The sequence below is a fragment of the Ostrea edulis genome, chromosome 7 (assembly GCF_947568905.1).
Source record: "Ostrea edulis chromosome 7, xbOstEdul1.1, whole genome shotgun sequence".
In the NCBI taxonomy this organism is placed as follows: Eukaryota; Metazoa; Mollusca; class Bivalvia; order Ostreida; family Ostreidae; genus Ostrea; species Ostrea edulis.
Window position 1 is genome coordinate 43,961,616 of NC_079170.1, and position 16,984 is coordinate 43,978,599.

Below are 16,984 nucleotides of genomic sequence, written 5' to 3' on the forward strand. Positions count from 1 at the left end.
ATATTTTAATTTAGACTTTATTAATCATGTTTATTATATAAGACACACTGTGGACTATAATTAGCATATTGTGATATAAGAGAGAGTTTTAATTGTCAAAAGTTAAATATTGATTCTGTTTTAAAATTACACACCAAGCATTGAGCTTAGAAGCTATGGATTTTACCATATAACATATTAACATATTTCTTTTCACATACTGTATATTCTATTTCATTCTTTAGGACATCCTTACCTGATCTCCTGAAAGTAAGGAAGCAATATCCTAAATAGTAAATCGTAAAAGAAAAGGCAGAGCAAAAATAAAGTGCAGTTAATCGTGTTGTTTAATTCCTTTTTTATGTATAATGTTTTTTTTATCTTGTAAATATCAGAACTCTCTTAAATTACCACAAAAATAGCGTTTATAAAATAACCTCTCTTTAGGATATGAATCGTCTGTCATTAAAAAAAATAATTTTCGCAATTGAACGAACACCGCAGATTTAACTTGCATGGTACGTTTTCGAGTGTGTTCAAAATCGTCATTACAGCCCAGTATGAATAGAAAAGTAACTGTCCTTGAAACTGTCATAAATGCAAAATATGGAAACACAAATCGTAATGAAAGTAAAGTGTCATACAAAGACATTAAATCTCTATGAGATATGTGAACTGCAGGGAAGATAACTCTTGACTTCTTGTCTCGTGTATGATACCAACACCCAAACATCATTGAATTCTTTTTAAAAACATTAAAAAATCAATTTATAATCAAAAATATGATCAGAAAAACTAGAATATATGATGAACATTGTAGTAGTTAGGGCTATATGGACCATGGATGTGGGTCTGGGTTCCTCAGTTGTTAAGATGTATGAGTAGTAATGTAGAACTCCTTGGTTCATTTCATCGACAATTGTCTCCTTTCTTATATGTTACAATATTGTCAGAGATCTGCCTTAAACATTACATCATCGATGTGTGTGTAACGAAATACATTTGTAGCTGCCTTGTCTATCTCCTTTATACATATCATAATATTGCCAGGGTGTGTGTGACCAAAGATCTTCCTGGCCTATCCCTATGTTCCCCCCGATATATTCAGTTTTAGAATTGTAAATATTACATGAGCATGGATATAGAAACAACAATGTCAAAGATTGAAACAGATTACCTTTAATCCTCTGATCTGTGGTCATGTCCATATAATTATAAACAGAAAGTAGAATCACTCATTGCAGAATATATTGCTAGGATTCTGTATGAATGGATGAATGATGAGGTGTTACCATTCACACTACAGTTAGTTCCTCTATGTATTTAAACAAAATTAAGGATTATCTCCCTCACGCATAGCTCTTATCCTTAGATGAATTTGACAGCACTGTTTTGGCACACTGTTTTTCCCTATAATAGCTCTAAAACTTCACTGTTATTTTGGATTTCAAACATTTCGGTTGAGCATCACTGAAGAGACATTATTTGTCGAAATGCGCATCTGGTGCATCAAAATTGGTACCGTATAAGTTTTACATTCTACACATGAATGTGCATGAAGATGCCGATATTTGCTTTGTAGTGCTCTTGTGGGTTTTATGTTGGTAAACATGTTTATCTAAGCAATAAGTTTATAGTTAAGCAGAGGAAAAGTCTCAGCATTTTATTTAATAATTTAAGTTCATGCCTAAACAAAGGAAAACAAAAATCCGCAGCACACCCCAACGCTAATGATCACCACTTGTTCACATAGTCTACAGCAGGTAACATGAAGAAAAAACACCAAGCAGATTTGTCTGAAGGGTAATTTGGTAAATTCGGTGATATTGGCCAACAGACCCTTGGTTTTATTTTAAATAAAGATAAAAGTGAACCAACTTAATTACATTGTAATGTATATGTAATACATGCATCTACTGATTTTTGCAATTAAACAATCCACTTTTAAAAAAAAAAATACACTTTAAAAGGCATTCAAAGGACATTCAAAAAAGTAAGAAGATGTTATAATTGCATCCAAACTTTTAAATTATAAACAAACTTAGCAGTGCTTAGATATATACCATCTTAAACGTAATCCACCAACATGTTCTTGTTCTTCATTTTCTTTCAACTATAGTCCAGCTGGACATGTCATTACTGGTGATGTTGATATAGTTGAAAATGAGGACCTCAAATCACTTATTCTTAAAGGTCCTAAATACAGAGAACCTCGGTCTTTTAATTGGCGACAGAACTTCATCTCTATTATGAATTATGTCGAAGATTATGCCAGACGATGGGCTAAATATGAAAAAGACGAACTTGATACATTGTCAGAATGGGTTAAAAGCATAAGGGGGATATTAAAATTCCGCATTAGACACATGAAAACAAAAGTACGTAACAGTTATCCTTCTGTGTTTAGTAAACCAGAAGTGATAAAAGAATTAGATAGGTTACATGAGGAATATGTGTTGGTTCCAGCTGACAAAGCTAGTAACAACTTTGTCTTTGTTTGTAAGGCTCAGTATTATGTCTCCGAACACAAAGTGTCGGAGACATATTGTTTTTGCTCCGTTTCTTATTATTCTTATTCTTATTCTTTTCTTCTTATTTTTCCTCTTCTTTAGTGAGAAATTTGTCCGACAGATTTTATGAACATGCTTCGACTGATCAACTTCAAACTTTGTGAGCTGATAAAGGGTCATTAGGAGGGGTGCAATCAACTTTTCAAATTTTCAAAATGGCCGCCGTTTCAAGATGGCGGCCAAAAAACGTCAAAAACTCAAGGTTGTCGGATTTCAACCAAATTCTATTTCTAATGTAATTTAATGACCATGAGTCCATTTCCACCATCAAATTTTTTTTTTGAGCCGCCATTTTCAAAATGGCCGCCATATACCGAAATATTTGAAAGTGTTAAAATCTGTACAACATTTGGGTTCTGGGGTAAATGGAGGGTCCACAATTCATTTTTAGCATCATTATTTCCTTCCATTCTATTTTCAGATTTTTCAAAATGGCCGCCATTGAAGAAAATGGCCGCCAAAATTCAAGTCCGTCGGATTTCAACCAAATTTAGTTTCTAGAGTTCTTTGAGGATCCTGAGTGCATATCTGGCATCAAAAACCATTTCTGACATGGGGAGGTGTTCGGAGACATTTGTGTTGGCATCCCAACACAGTTATAGCTCGTTACAACTGTATTTTAAACGAACTTGGCATTAATTCCACTTCTGGTAATCATACTTATACTCCAACTGCTCTTTCAAAAGATGAAATTCTTCAAAACCATGCTTCAGTTTTAGACACATTCAATATCCCAGTCAATGGGTCGAATGAATATGAGTTACCATACCTATACTGGATTCCTAAACTACATAAAAACCCTTACAAACAAAGATACATTGCCGGATCCAGTAAGTGCTGTACCAAGCTCCTATCTTTGCTCCTCACGAAAGTGTTAACAGCTGTGAAGGAGAAACTTCAAAATTACTCTGCGACTACATATGCCAGAAGTGGTGTTAATCAAATGGGGATTCTAAAAAATTCTAAAGAACTTTTAGTAAACTTGAAATCACAGAATTTTTCCCAAACCTATAGCATTAAAACCTATGACTTTTCAACAATATACACGACCATTCCTCACGATCAATTAAAGACTAGACTTTTTGACATCATAGACAGTTGCTTCTTCAACAAAAACGGAAAACGGAAATATTCATATCTAGTGATCAGTCATTCAAAAACTTAATTTGTTAAACACCACTCTGATTCCACGCACAAGTACTCTGAAGTTGATATACAAAATATGTTAGAGGTCCTCATTGACAATATCTTCTTGGTCTTTGGTGATCAGGTGTTCCAACAGTCTGTTGGAATTCCCATGGGCACGAATTGTGCTCCTTTGTTAGCTGACCTGTTTTTATATTCATATGAAGCACAATTTATTCAAAAACTTCTACGTGAGAAGAAAAAATTTCTCGCTGTGACCTTCAATTCGACTGTTAGATATATCGATGACGTTTTATCTATTAACAATGATAGCTTTCATTCATATGTCGATTTCATATATCCCTGTGATCTCGAAATAAAGGACATCACAGAGTCGTCCACTTCTGCTTCATACTTAGATATTTTATTGAAAGTAGACATTAACGACAAACTGACAACTCAACTGGATGACAAACGGGATGATTTCAGCTTCTCCATCGTCAACTTCCCATATTTGTGTAGTAATATTCCATTATCACCTGCATATGATGTTTATATATCTCAAATGATTCGATATGCAAGAGCTTGTTCTGGGTATAGTTAGTTTTTAAATCGAAGTAAGCTACTGACAAACAAGTTGATGATACAGGGATTTCAACAGTCTCGATTGAAGTCAGCATTTCGCTAATTCTATGGTCGTTATAACGATCTAGTTCGTCAATACAACCTCGCATTGGGTCAAATGCTGTCTGACGTGTTTCATAGTGATTGTTAAGCCGTTCTTGGCACACTGATTTTGACTGCGAATAACTCCGTTTACCTGATCAGGATATAGGGCTCACGGCGGGTGTGACCGGTCAACACGGGATGCTTACTCCTCCTAGGCACCTGATCCCACCTCTTGTGTGTCCAGGGGTCCGTGTTTGCCCAACTATCTATTTTGTATTGCTTATAGGAGTTATGAGATTGATCACTGTTCGTTATCTTCACCTTACATGGACAATGTAAAGGAATACTCCAAAGCTGTATTATTTTCAAACTGTACAGATCAAAGGGAAACAAATAACTTTGTTTCAGATTCGGTGTTCTATGTCCCGGTTACAACAAGTCCTTCCTGCCTGCAAAACATTTGATGAATATACAACGTGTTCTAAAACTGTGAGTATCAGGCAGGAACTATTGTAATCATGGTAGTAGTAGCGATAATAGAAACATTAAATGGAGTTTATGCCTGAAAGAAAATAAGGATTGATAAAATATTAGTAAATTGTGAAATATCTCGAAAGTAAAAATCCTTCATCTACATACATAATGTACTTACAGACGGCAAACAAAATTCTCAGAATGAGGCATAAACGATTGCACTTGAAACCCATGTTTCTTCTAAGTAAGAAATATACTGTGTGAAACCAGATGTATACGTATTATATACACACAGTGGACCGTCGTGACCATGGTGAAACGATCAAGGAACGCAAGGGCTCCAGATAAAATGGGTAATTTGAAGCGACCGGCCCATTCGTTTCTCCCAAAACCAACACAAATGAGAGTTTTCTCTGTCTAAGGTATATCGCACGGAAAGCACAGACGTCTACAGAAAAAGATTATATGCTTTGAAGAAAACGATTACTCTTTTCAAAATATTCATGTTTTAATACTGAAAACCTCAGAAAAGTCTCACTGATGTTTGATCTATGAGTTGAATTCAAGTTTTGAAATGATTTAAGGACGAACAATGGTATTGTGTCATAAGAATGAAAAAAGACATTCAATTTCTTGGGGTTCATGATTCCCTTTTTGACAAATTGATTGACAATGAACATTTCTATTTTAAGATGAAAAAAAATGTAGCATTCTTAATGGAGAAAAATATCAAAAATCACCACATTGTTAAATACCATCTAGTAAATGCACAGTTTTGTGAATTTCCATCACATGTTATATTCTAATATAAGGTTTTTTGCTGTTTTCTTTCCCCACCCCCTTTTTTTGTAGCGCATGATACATCTGTTTTCCATTTATTTTTATGGTACATTGTATACCTTCATCCTACGAAAAATACAAATAGATTCCTTCTCGTTTATCATAGTGTATGTACATGTACATGTACAGACAAGCTCAAGATTGTCTAAACTCTATCGTTTAACTCTGCACTGCTCAACTTCATTGACCGCTTGTCAACATCGACTGAAAAAAGAGTGCATTACACTATTACCTAGCGAAATAAATAAAAATAACAAAATAAATAAAAAATAAAATAAATAAATCAGATTAAATCGTTTATACGAATTACTAAATCTCAGAAACGATTTAGAAAGTTGTTCGTACGATTTAGGAATCGATTGTTTGGTTTAAAAAATCACATTTACCGTTTAGTAAATCTTTTGTACTATTTTAAAAAAATCGTTTACGATTTAGTAAATCGTTTGTACGGATTCAAAAGGCATGTGTACGATTTAGTAGAAAGCCTGGTGACAAGCTACAGTATTGGTATAATGAGTAGGCAGACCTTGGTCGGGCAATTTGTCAATCCCGGCTTTTTCACCCCTCCCCCCACGTAATTTATCAAATGATATGGATTTTCAGATCATTATGTCTCTGATAGTTAGGATGAACTTAGGACGTGCCCTAAATTTAGGAAAGCTTCGAAAACCTGACTTAAGACATACTTAGGACACGTTTTAGTTCTAAGATAGCTTCGTGAACATGCCTGCTGGATAACAACGAAATACTTGGTTTTCTATAGAAAGTGCGGTATTAACAGCTACGAAGAGTACATCGGTGTATTTTCTTATGACATAACCATCGCTACAGAAAATATATTATGTAAACATCAACATAACTTCATTTCATTAGTTCTTGACACAACAAGATAATGGTTCTAAATGCATAATTTGTAAATGTAAGTTTATTAAGAATTAAAACCGGTGTTAAGCGCTGGAGTTCATGTCCTAAGGTTTTTCAAAAATAAAATTAAGTTTTTTATGTTTACATTTTACTCTCATTTCTGTCGGAATTCCACCCTTTAAAATAGTCGCACTGTATCTAATATTTATCAAAATTCATAAGCACATTGTTTACATGCATGAGGAAATGGCTCTCATATTTCAAATGGTAACGATGCTCGCAGCATGGTTCACCGTCACGCTATATTGGCGGGTGCAATTCTTTGACATAAAATAAGTTTGTGTAATGTACATATCAGTAGTCCTGTTCTGTGTTTCCATGAAATATCTATTCATCATAAAATTTGGTCTATTAAAAACGGTACCACTGAGGAAAAGACTCAAATTTTAAGCAATAGTACTATGTCTATTTTAACGGCTGATAATTCCGACACAAATGAAAGTACAATTAGATACATGAAGGTATGGACTGAAAAGGTTCACGTCGGGATGCGTCATGCGCTAGTGTAAAACGTCGCAGTTCATCATGTCCATACTCTCGTTTATTTTCAAAAGTGAAAGTTCTTAAACATACGACTGTAAGGTTCCGAAATGTTTAGTATAACGATGACTAGTTCAGGCCACTTGTAACTTGAAAAAATACATTTATTCATTCTCTTGCTATGGCCTTCAGTTCGGCATTTAGATATATCGATCACGTATTATCCATACTAGCGGAAAAAAGAAACTGAACATTATTTAATGTATGAAAAAATAATAAAAAGTAACAATGAACAAATTTTTTTTTTTTTTTTTTTTGTAATACTGTTAACAAATGTATTCGTTACAACATTTCATAATCCATTAATGTTACCATCGAATAACGTCAATTTCAGCAAACTCGAAAGACACTAGTATTCGAACTTGAATAAACAAAGTTAATAGCGCGTGTGACCACCATTTGCATCAACGCATGCTTGACAACGGCACCTCATTGATGCCACTAAAGTGTTCAGAAATGCTTGAGGGATGTTTTTCCAGATGCTGGTTAAAGCCTGGCCCAAATCAGCCAATGTCACTGGCTGATTTGGTAAACGGCATAGACGTCGTTCCATTTCATCCCAGACGTGCTCGATCGGCGATAAATCGGAAGAAACAGCTGGCCAAGGCAAGACATTGACATTCTGTTGAACAAAAAAGTCCCTGACTACACGTGCAACATGTGGCATTGCGTGGTCTTGCTTCAGAGTGATGTGATTTTGCTGTCTCTGTGTGAAGGGTATCACATTGCGCTGAATAATTTCGTCTCGATAGCCTACGCCGCTGAGATTTTCATTAACAATTTGTAGAGAGGTACTTCCATGTGCTGTTATTCCACCCCACACCATAACGCTACCTCCACCGAATTGTCGACATTGCACAACACAAGCGTCCTGGTACTGCTCCCCAACGCGACGATACACTCTACAACGGCCGTCACTGCTATCCCAATGAAATCTGGATTCATCAGTGAACAGAATATTGGCCCAGTCCTGTATTCTGAATCGCAGATGTCCTCTGCACCACGCTAGTCTAGAGAAACGATGATATTGAAACAGTATTGGGCGCACCGTTGGACGTCTTTGCCTAATGTTGTACACGCGCAGACGATTACGCAATGTTCTTGGACTGATTGGTCAAAATCCAGGAATGCTACGAGCAGTCAAACTTGCTGTCTGGAAACGATTTCTCAGGTGGACAAGTCTAATGTAGTTGTCCTGTCGACTCGACGCCACACGAGGACGCCCAGAACGTGGTCGATCCCGAGTGTTACCAGATTGTTGGAAACGTCTCCATAATGACTGGATGGTGTTCCGATGAACTCCAAAGTTTCTTGCTACGATATTTTGTGCCATTCCAGCTTGAAGCATCCCAACAGCACGATAACGTTGATTTTCGCTGAGTCGTGGCATAACAGAAGGGTAACTTTTGTGAAAATTAAAGTGCTTTCCTTAATGAATAGTGTCCAAACAAACCTTTTGCACTTCTTAATCCAAACAGTATTGGCCAGTAAAACTCATGCGTACGAACACTTCAATAAACAAGATATGTTCACTAACCATGAAAAAGTCCGTGCATCTGACTCGGGTACATGTACTATCCGACATTGTTAAAAACATCACCTTTATCAATTGTTTAGATTTTATAAATGTAAACAATAAATATAGAAAAATTCTACTAAATTTTATAATGCAGTTTCTTTTTTTTCGCTAGTATATCAACAATAATAATTTTCATTCATATGTCGGTTCGATATATCCCTGTGAACTTAAAATAAAAGACATGACAGAATCGTCCACTTCTGCTTCATACTTAGATATTTTATTGAGAATAGACATTAACCCAACTTTATGACAAACGGGATGATATCAGCTTCTCCATCGTCAACTTAACATATCTATGTAGCAACATTTCATCATCACCTGCATACAAGTATGGTGTGTATATATCTCAACTGATTCGATACGCAAGAGGTTGCTCTGCGTATGATCAGATTTTAAATCGAGGCGGGACACTGACAAACAAGTTGATGATGCAGGAGTGTCAACAATTTCATTAAAAGTCAGCATTTAACAAATTCCATGGTTGTTATAACATTCTAGTTTGCAAATACAACCAAAATTCATTGGGTCAAATGCTGTCTGACGTGTTTCATATCGATTGTTAGGCCATTCTTGGCATACAAATTTTGACTACGATAACACCGTTTACCTGATCAAGACATAGGGCTCAAGACGGTTGTGATCGATTGACAGGGGATACTTATTCCTCCTTGGCACCTGATCCAACCTCTGGTATATCCAGGGTTCCTTGTTTGCCCAACTCTCTATTTTGTATTCCTTGCATGAGTTACGCGACTGACCAATATTCGTTATCTTCAGCTTTCATTCAGGTGAGCAATTTAACCCAAGGACATTTTGTTCCAAGTAATATAGAATGTTTATCGTCTGTTACAATAGCAGCCTTTTGCTTATTAGGTCACCTGAGTTTACTCAAGTGACCTATTGCAACTGGTTGTCGTCCGTCGTCGCGCGTCAACAATTGAACATTTTAAGCTTCTTCTTGATAACTACTATTTCAATCAATTTCATATTTGGTATGAAGCATCTTTGGGACAAGGGGGACATACAGTCCAAATTTCAAGTTCCCTGCACCCCTGGGACCCATAGGGGTGGGGCATAAACTGCCCAAAATTGACCACTTTTCAAAAATCTTTTCAAGAACCACACACGTGTAAGAATACTAAATGCATTAGTGATGTAGGACAGGAAGGCCTCTAGCAAAATTTTAAATTTCATGATCCCTGGGGTAGGGTTTCTGACCCCAGGTCGGGGCCAAACTTACTATATAGTGTTTACTAGTAAAACACTTTTAAAAATAACGTCCTCTTTAGTGCTACTGATACCAAATTGAAACTAAATGGACACCTAGAAAGATCAGGTAGTCTTTTACTATAATTGTAAATTTGATGATCCTAGGTGTAGCATTTTGGGTATTAGGGTGGGGCCAAAATAATAATTTATTAAATGTGTAAACAATAGACATTTTTAACTTTTTGATAACTGTCACTCCCATTCTTTTCAAATTTGGTAGGAAGCATCTTTGGAACAAGATGGACATAGATTCCTGGAGCCCTAGGGCGGGGTAAAAACTGCCCAAAATTGACAACTTTTCAAAAATCCTCTTCTCAAGAAGCACACATGTGTAAAAAAGACTAAATGCATAGTGATGTAGAGCAGGAAGGCCTCAACCACAATTGTAAATTTCATGATCCCCGGGGTAGGGGTTCTGACCCCAGGACCGGACCTAACTTAATATATATTGTTGATGTGTAGAACACTTAAATAACATCTTCTTTAGTGTTATTGATATTAAATTGAAACTAAATAAATATCAAAAAAGATCAGGTAGTCTTTCACGAAAATTATAAATTTGGTGATCCGAGGGGTAGGGGTTTTGGTATTAGGGTGGGGCCAAAATGGTCAATTATTAAATGTGTGAACAATAGATCATCTTTAACTTCTTTAACTAACATTTCAATTCCTTTCAAATTTGGTATGAAGCATCTTTGGGACAATGGGGACATAAATTGTAAATTGCAAGATTCCTGCACTTCTGGGGCTCTAGGGGCGGGGCATAAACTACCCAAAAATGACCACCTTTCAAACATCGTCTTCTCAAGAACCGTACATGTGTAAGAAGAACTAAATGCATATTGATGTAGAGCAGGTAGGCCTCTAACAAAATTTAAATTTCATGATCCCCGGGGTAGTGTATCTGATCCCAGGGTGGGGTCAAACTTACTATATAGTGTTTATGTGTAAAACACTTAAATGACATCTTCTGTAGTGTTGTTGATATCAAATTGAAACTAAATAGGTATCTAAAAAGAGCATGTAGTCCTTTACCAAAATTGTAACTTGATGATCTCCGGGTTAGGGGTTCTGACCCCAAGATGGGGCCAAACTTAGTATGTGATATTTATCTTTAAGTTTGCTGACACTGTATAAAATCTAAATGCATACTTAGGAATACTTGTTGCAGAAAAGGATGTACACAAAATGGTGTATTTCACAACCCAGGGGGTTGACTCTAGCATGGGTCTAAATTTGTCATATATTTCAATGTTAATACACCTATTATATTGTGTACTTTTGAGGATATTGAAGATTTAAGAACACATCTTGTTTTATACTGTTAGTGAACATTAGAAACTAATGTGAATATTCAGAACAGGGTTGTTTTTTTTTCTAGATGTTATAGCCCTTGGGAGTTGTGATACTTTTCATTAGTTCTCAGGTGACCGATAATGCCTTTTGGCCTGTTGTCTTTATCTAAGTGGAGAGTTGCTATTTAGGGATGGGGTGGGAACGATATATAGCACTTGCAGTCGTCCATTTGGTAAGTCAAAAGGTACACGCGCAAAGACCGCAATCACTCTCCACTGACTGAAACGTGAAAATCAATGGGTGTTTTTAGTACTTGAACATACATTCCTTGCAATGTTCACTTTATTCCTAGACACGAATCTAACATTTAATTTACTGAGTGTTCGAAAATTCAAACATAATTCGTGTTTTCCATTTTCTGCTAAAACAAGATATCTTTGATACTCTGTACATGAAAGGTTCTTCACAAAGCTGATGTGCTCATATATATATATATATATATATATATATGTGTGTGTGTGTGTGTGTGTGTGTGTGTGTGTGTGTGTGTGTGTAGATCATTGTTGTACATTATCCATGACGTCACAATATATCCCGTACTTTTTCCAGATCACTGTTGTACATTACCCATGACGTCACAATATAGACATTTAACGTTCCGCTTACTTTGACGTCATAATCACTGTTACTATGATACTGCTATGTATACATTTTTGTAAAGCTTCTGAAGATGTAATGAAAGCGCTAAAGCTTTACGGAGGATTTCTGTGTTTTCTTTTCATATTTTTTAAATATTAGTATCCGATTACTGAGACTCTATTTCAATTTTGGGTATATATATATATATATATATATATATATATATATATATATATATATATATATAAAGTCAAAAAATAAAATTCAATACTCAAACTTTTATCTATAGCGCTTTCGCCCTGCGGGCTCGTCAGTAGATTTTTAAAACAATGTAAACAAGTTCCATTATGACGTCATCCTCGTGACGTTATGTGGGCAACGTCAAACATAATACAGTCATGATTGTGACGTCAGAACATTATACAATGTTAATGTTAGGCACTTTTAAAAATACAGACATATTTAAAATAGTTCAGTCTATAAGTTTTAAGCGCCTCTGAATATTCCTGTACATTAAAGGAGACATTCTATGTAAAATGTACATGTTAAATAACATGAAGTAAAAATATTAACAGTTTAGTTTCGGCTTAAACAGTTTTATGAAATAGTTTTCCTTGGCTCTACGTAATTGTTCATTTTCCTCTTTTACTTTGTAAAATGGAAAAATATAAAAACTGCCTCCCCCGCACGAATCAAAATGTCCGCTACATGGTGTGTTTTTTATTGTAGGATCTCTGATCTGTTGTTTATGTACACGAACACGGTCAGCCAATTTGGTTCCTGTTTGACCTATATAGTTTTCTCCACATGTAGGGCACGTCATACAATAAAGTAGATTTTTAGATTTACACGTCATAGTTGAATTTACATTGAAGTTCATTCCGTTTTTTAAAATTAGGGAGTGGCCGGTTTGTATAAATTGGCAAGTACCGCATCGTGGATCCTCGCATTTGAAGACTGTTGGTTTTTCGGGGTTTGATGTAAATTTGGCTTTAGTGAGAATTTTTTTCAAATTTGATGATTAAATTTTGTATTGTGTTTTAAGAGAACTGGTATATATCTTTATTGTATAATTATGTAAAAGTGACACATGATCGTGATAAAAATGATTGTAAAACTCTGTGCTGATTTAAGAAACTACAACTTTGTTATGTAGTGAGCCAGTTTAAGTCAATAAAACAGCAACTTGTGGTATATTACTTTTTTTCATAGACACAAACTTACGAAACCTGCTGAAGCAGAAGCATCTGCTTCAAACGTACATGTAGGAACCGAAGTTGATACTGCTACCAATATAACTACCAGAAAACAATGAAGTGCATCTACATGATCACGAGTATACAGTATCAAACCCTCAACATTTAAAAAGGTACAGTGTATAATACAAGTATTGTCAATACCAGATACTAGTACATCAAACCAGGAAGGTACAACTGTTGTTGTTAAGTTTAATGTCAGGTCGTTTTTCTGTATTTTCTTCATTCTCATTTCAGTGTTATCTAAATTTATATGCACACCAAATACTATAATGGTATTGTTTTGTTCTTACAGCTTCCCTTGAAGACTTGGATGTTGTAAACTTGCAGTGAGAAATATACCTGCTTAATTAAAGGAAACCAGCCATGACAATTGGGAACATCAAAATTAAAAGACCATAGAAAGGTATGTTTTTACAGTTCGTTAAGGAAAAAATGAACAATGAACTTTCTATACACCGACTAGTTATCAATTTCACAAGTCAGCGAAGATTTCAAAATATTCGATTACCTAGTAATTGTTGGGGGTATAAATGTTGCTGTATACACCATTTTCTGTGGATATTTTCCATATGTTCATGAAGTTTTGTTTGAAGTGATCATGAACACTGTTGGGAGTGTCCATTCAACTGAAATACCAAAGTCAGAAGAATTGAAGATTGCTATCGATGCAACAGAAGTGACCTAATATGACCAAATTGATATGAATAGCCGGTCCTTCGCTTACAGTAATCACAAGAGTCGCCACAAAGAAAAGACTTTAATGTGTATTACACCTAATGCAGCTTATTTCCAATCTGCATGCTGCATACAAATTTGATTCGGCAATTGTGAACCATTGTGGCATGTTAGATAAGTTGCAAGTTGGTGATATACTCCTGGCGGACAAAGGATTTTGTATAAGTGACAAACTTCCAAATGACATGACACTTAATACCCCACTCTTTCTTACAAATAAATCCCACTTCTCAAAATAGGATGCACAACTTTGCTATAAAATTTCCAGGTACAGAATTAATGTTGGATGGGAAAATGAGAGAATGATTAAAAAAAAAATCCTTAGCCATATCCTATCATAGTATATATATCGATCTGATATATTTCAGCTTTATATGGCCCATGTGATTTTGCAGGTTCCCCATGAAGGACATTGCAGATAAATCCTACAAACTCATTAGATTAATTGCATGTATATATACCTTAAATCTGTACATACCTGCCAAATTAAATTTTTAAAAGTTAAAAGTAATGAATATCATATATGCAATATAACTTTTCAACATATTCATATGAATATAAAGCCTTTTGGAACGTCTCCATAAGAATTAAATATTCTCGAGAGGGACGTTAAACAATATGCAATCAATAATAAAGGCCTTTGTTCTCATTCTGAAGGTTTTCAAATCTGCATTATTAACAACAAAAGTAAAATCCATTGTTTATAGTAAATGCATGTAATTTAATGATTTCTGTAAAGCTGGACACTGTGTCTATACATATATTTTGGTTTATCTACAATAAGAAAAACTCTGTCTATAATGTTTTTTCAATAGTATACATGTAATTACATAACTTTGATAGATGCACCACTGATATCATAATAAAGTATATGAACATGCGGTTATTTGTCTGTGTTTTAGACTGCAAAAAATACTTTATTATTATAATTAAACTCTATCACATTTAAAATCTTTGTTGACCATAATACATCTTTATCAATGTGAACTATTTGAGTGTCACAAGGAATCCACACTAGCAAATCACAGCATTGGGTGTCTTTCAGGTGTTGTTGCATCCTTGAATCTGATGCCAATATTCATATTTTGTTTTGAGGTGCAGCGAACCATCCCTTGCATCACATTCTAAAATGGCAAATGTCATTACATGTATTGATGAAATATACATGATTTACAAGTGCTCTGGTTAGTAGTGAAAGTATTATACTGCAATTATTAATACCTATTTTGACATAAATGTACTGCAGTATTCAAAACTTGCTGCAAGCAAAGTTTATAAAGAACATTAACAGTCTAATATCACAATGAAGCCTAAGTAGTATTTGTATTTCATTCATAAAATGATACTTTAAAGTTATAACAAACTTGGACACATCCATAATATGAATACATATATGTACAGCTAATGTACATGTATTAGGTACACATACACGTAATTGTTCAATCTATAATGCTGACTTACCAAGAAGGAAATACCAAAATTTGCACAGGCCTCTTTAATTGCCATTGTTCAAGCTAAAAATGGGCACTTAGCCTCAATTAAAAATTTATGGGGTTGTTCACAATGGCCTGTTGCCCTGAGGAATGAGGATGCAGTTAATTCCTCCATTGTTGTTGTGACCTTTGACTGTGTCGACTTCGGATGTTTTATCCAACTACTGGCATAGTTTACATCAGTTTTATTTGCCGTCTTATATCTGAAAATTTCCAATATATCTACATGTCAAACATTTATCTTCACAGTTCGAACCCATTTATTACTTACTTTGGGTATATCATAATCATAATAGATATAGATCCAAACATGTATTGACATTATTTTTATTTTGAATGGTGTACCTGTCTTTGAAAACTTGCTGTCATATGAAGATCGACACTTACATTGCTCCACTATGGGTATACTGGCATCAGACATCCACATTGATGATAATTGCGCAACACCTTTATCCTCAGATTTAAGCCATAACTATAAAATAATTAAATATTAAACAACCTTAACCTTTTTGTGATGTAACTGATAGAGATAGGCACATTTAATGCGCTTTGTTTATTGAATGAAAGGTGAAGATAACGAACAGTGATCAATCTCATAACTCCTACAAGCAATACAAAGTAGATAGTTGGACAAACACGGAACCCTGGACACACCAGAGGTGGGATCAGGTGCCTAGGAGGAGAAAGCATCTCCTGTCGAACGGTCACACCCGCCGTGAGCCCTATATCCTGATCAGGTAAACGGAGTTATCCGCAGTCAAAATTAGGGTGACAAGAACGGCTTAACAATCGGTATGAAACACGTCAGACAGCATTTGAACCAAAGATAGGTTGTATTGACGAACTAGATCGTTATAACGACCATATAATTTGCGAAATGCTGACTTCAATCGGGAGTGTTGAAACCCCTGTGCCATCAACTTGTTTGTCAGTAGCTTACTTCGATTTAAAAACTGACTATACGCAGAACAAGCTATTCATATCGAATCAGTTGACATATATAAACACCGTATGCAGGTGATAATGGAATATTGCTACATAAATATGGGAAGTTGGCGATGGAGAGGCTGAAATCATCCTGTTTGTCATACAGCTGAGTTGTCAGTTTGCCGTTAATGTCTACTTTCAATCAAATATCTAAGTATGAAACAGAAGTTGACGACTCTGTGGTGTCCTTTATTTCGAGCTCACGGGGATATATCAAATCGACATATGAATGAAAGTTAGTATTGTTAATAGACAAAGCGTCATCGATATATCGAAATTTCGAATTGAAGGCCACGGCGAGATATTTTTTCTCCTCACGTAGAGGTTTTCGAATAAATTCTGCTTCATATGAATATAGAAACAGGTCAGCTAACAAAGGAGCGCAATTCCTGCACATGGGAATTCCAACAGACTGTTGGAAGACCTGATCACCAAAGACCACGAAGATATTGTCAATGAGGAACTCTAGCATATTTTTTATTTCAACTTCAGGGTACTTGTGCGTGGAATCAGAGTGATGTTTAACAAAGTAAGTTTTCGAATGACTGATCACTTTATCATGAGGAATGGTCGTGTATAGTGTTGAAAAGTCCTAGGTTTTAA

The 16,984-nt window shown here is 35.3% G+C and overlaps 1 long non-coding RNA gene across 1 annotated transcript; it reads right to left on the reverse strand.

Moving 5' to 3' along the window:
* Window positions 1-14,645: 14,645 nt before the first annotated feature.
* Window positions 14,646-15,868, reverse strand: LOC130048172 (uncharacterized). Its single transcript, XR_008797016.1, has 3 exons — window positions 15,782-15,868; window positions 15,363-15,597; window positions 14,646-15,025 (listed from the first exon to the last, which is right to left on the reverse strand). It is a non-coding gene; the product is annotated as an uncharacterized LOC130048172 (long non-coding RNA).
* Window positions 15,869-16,984: the final 1,116 nt, after the last annotated feature.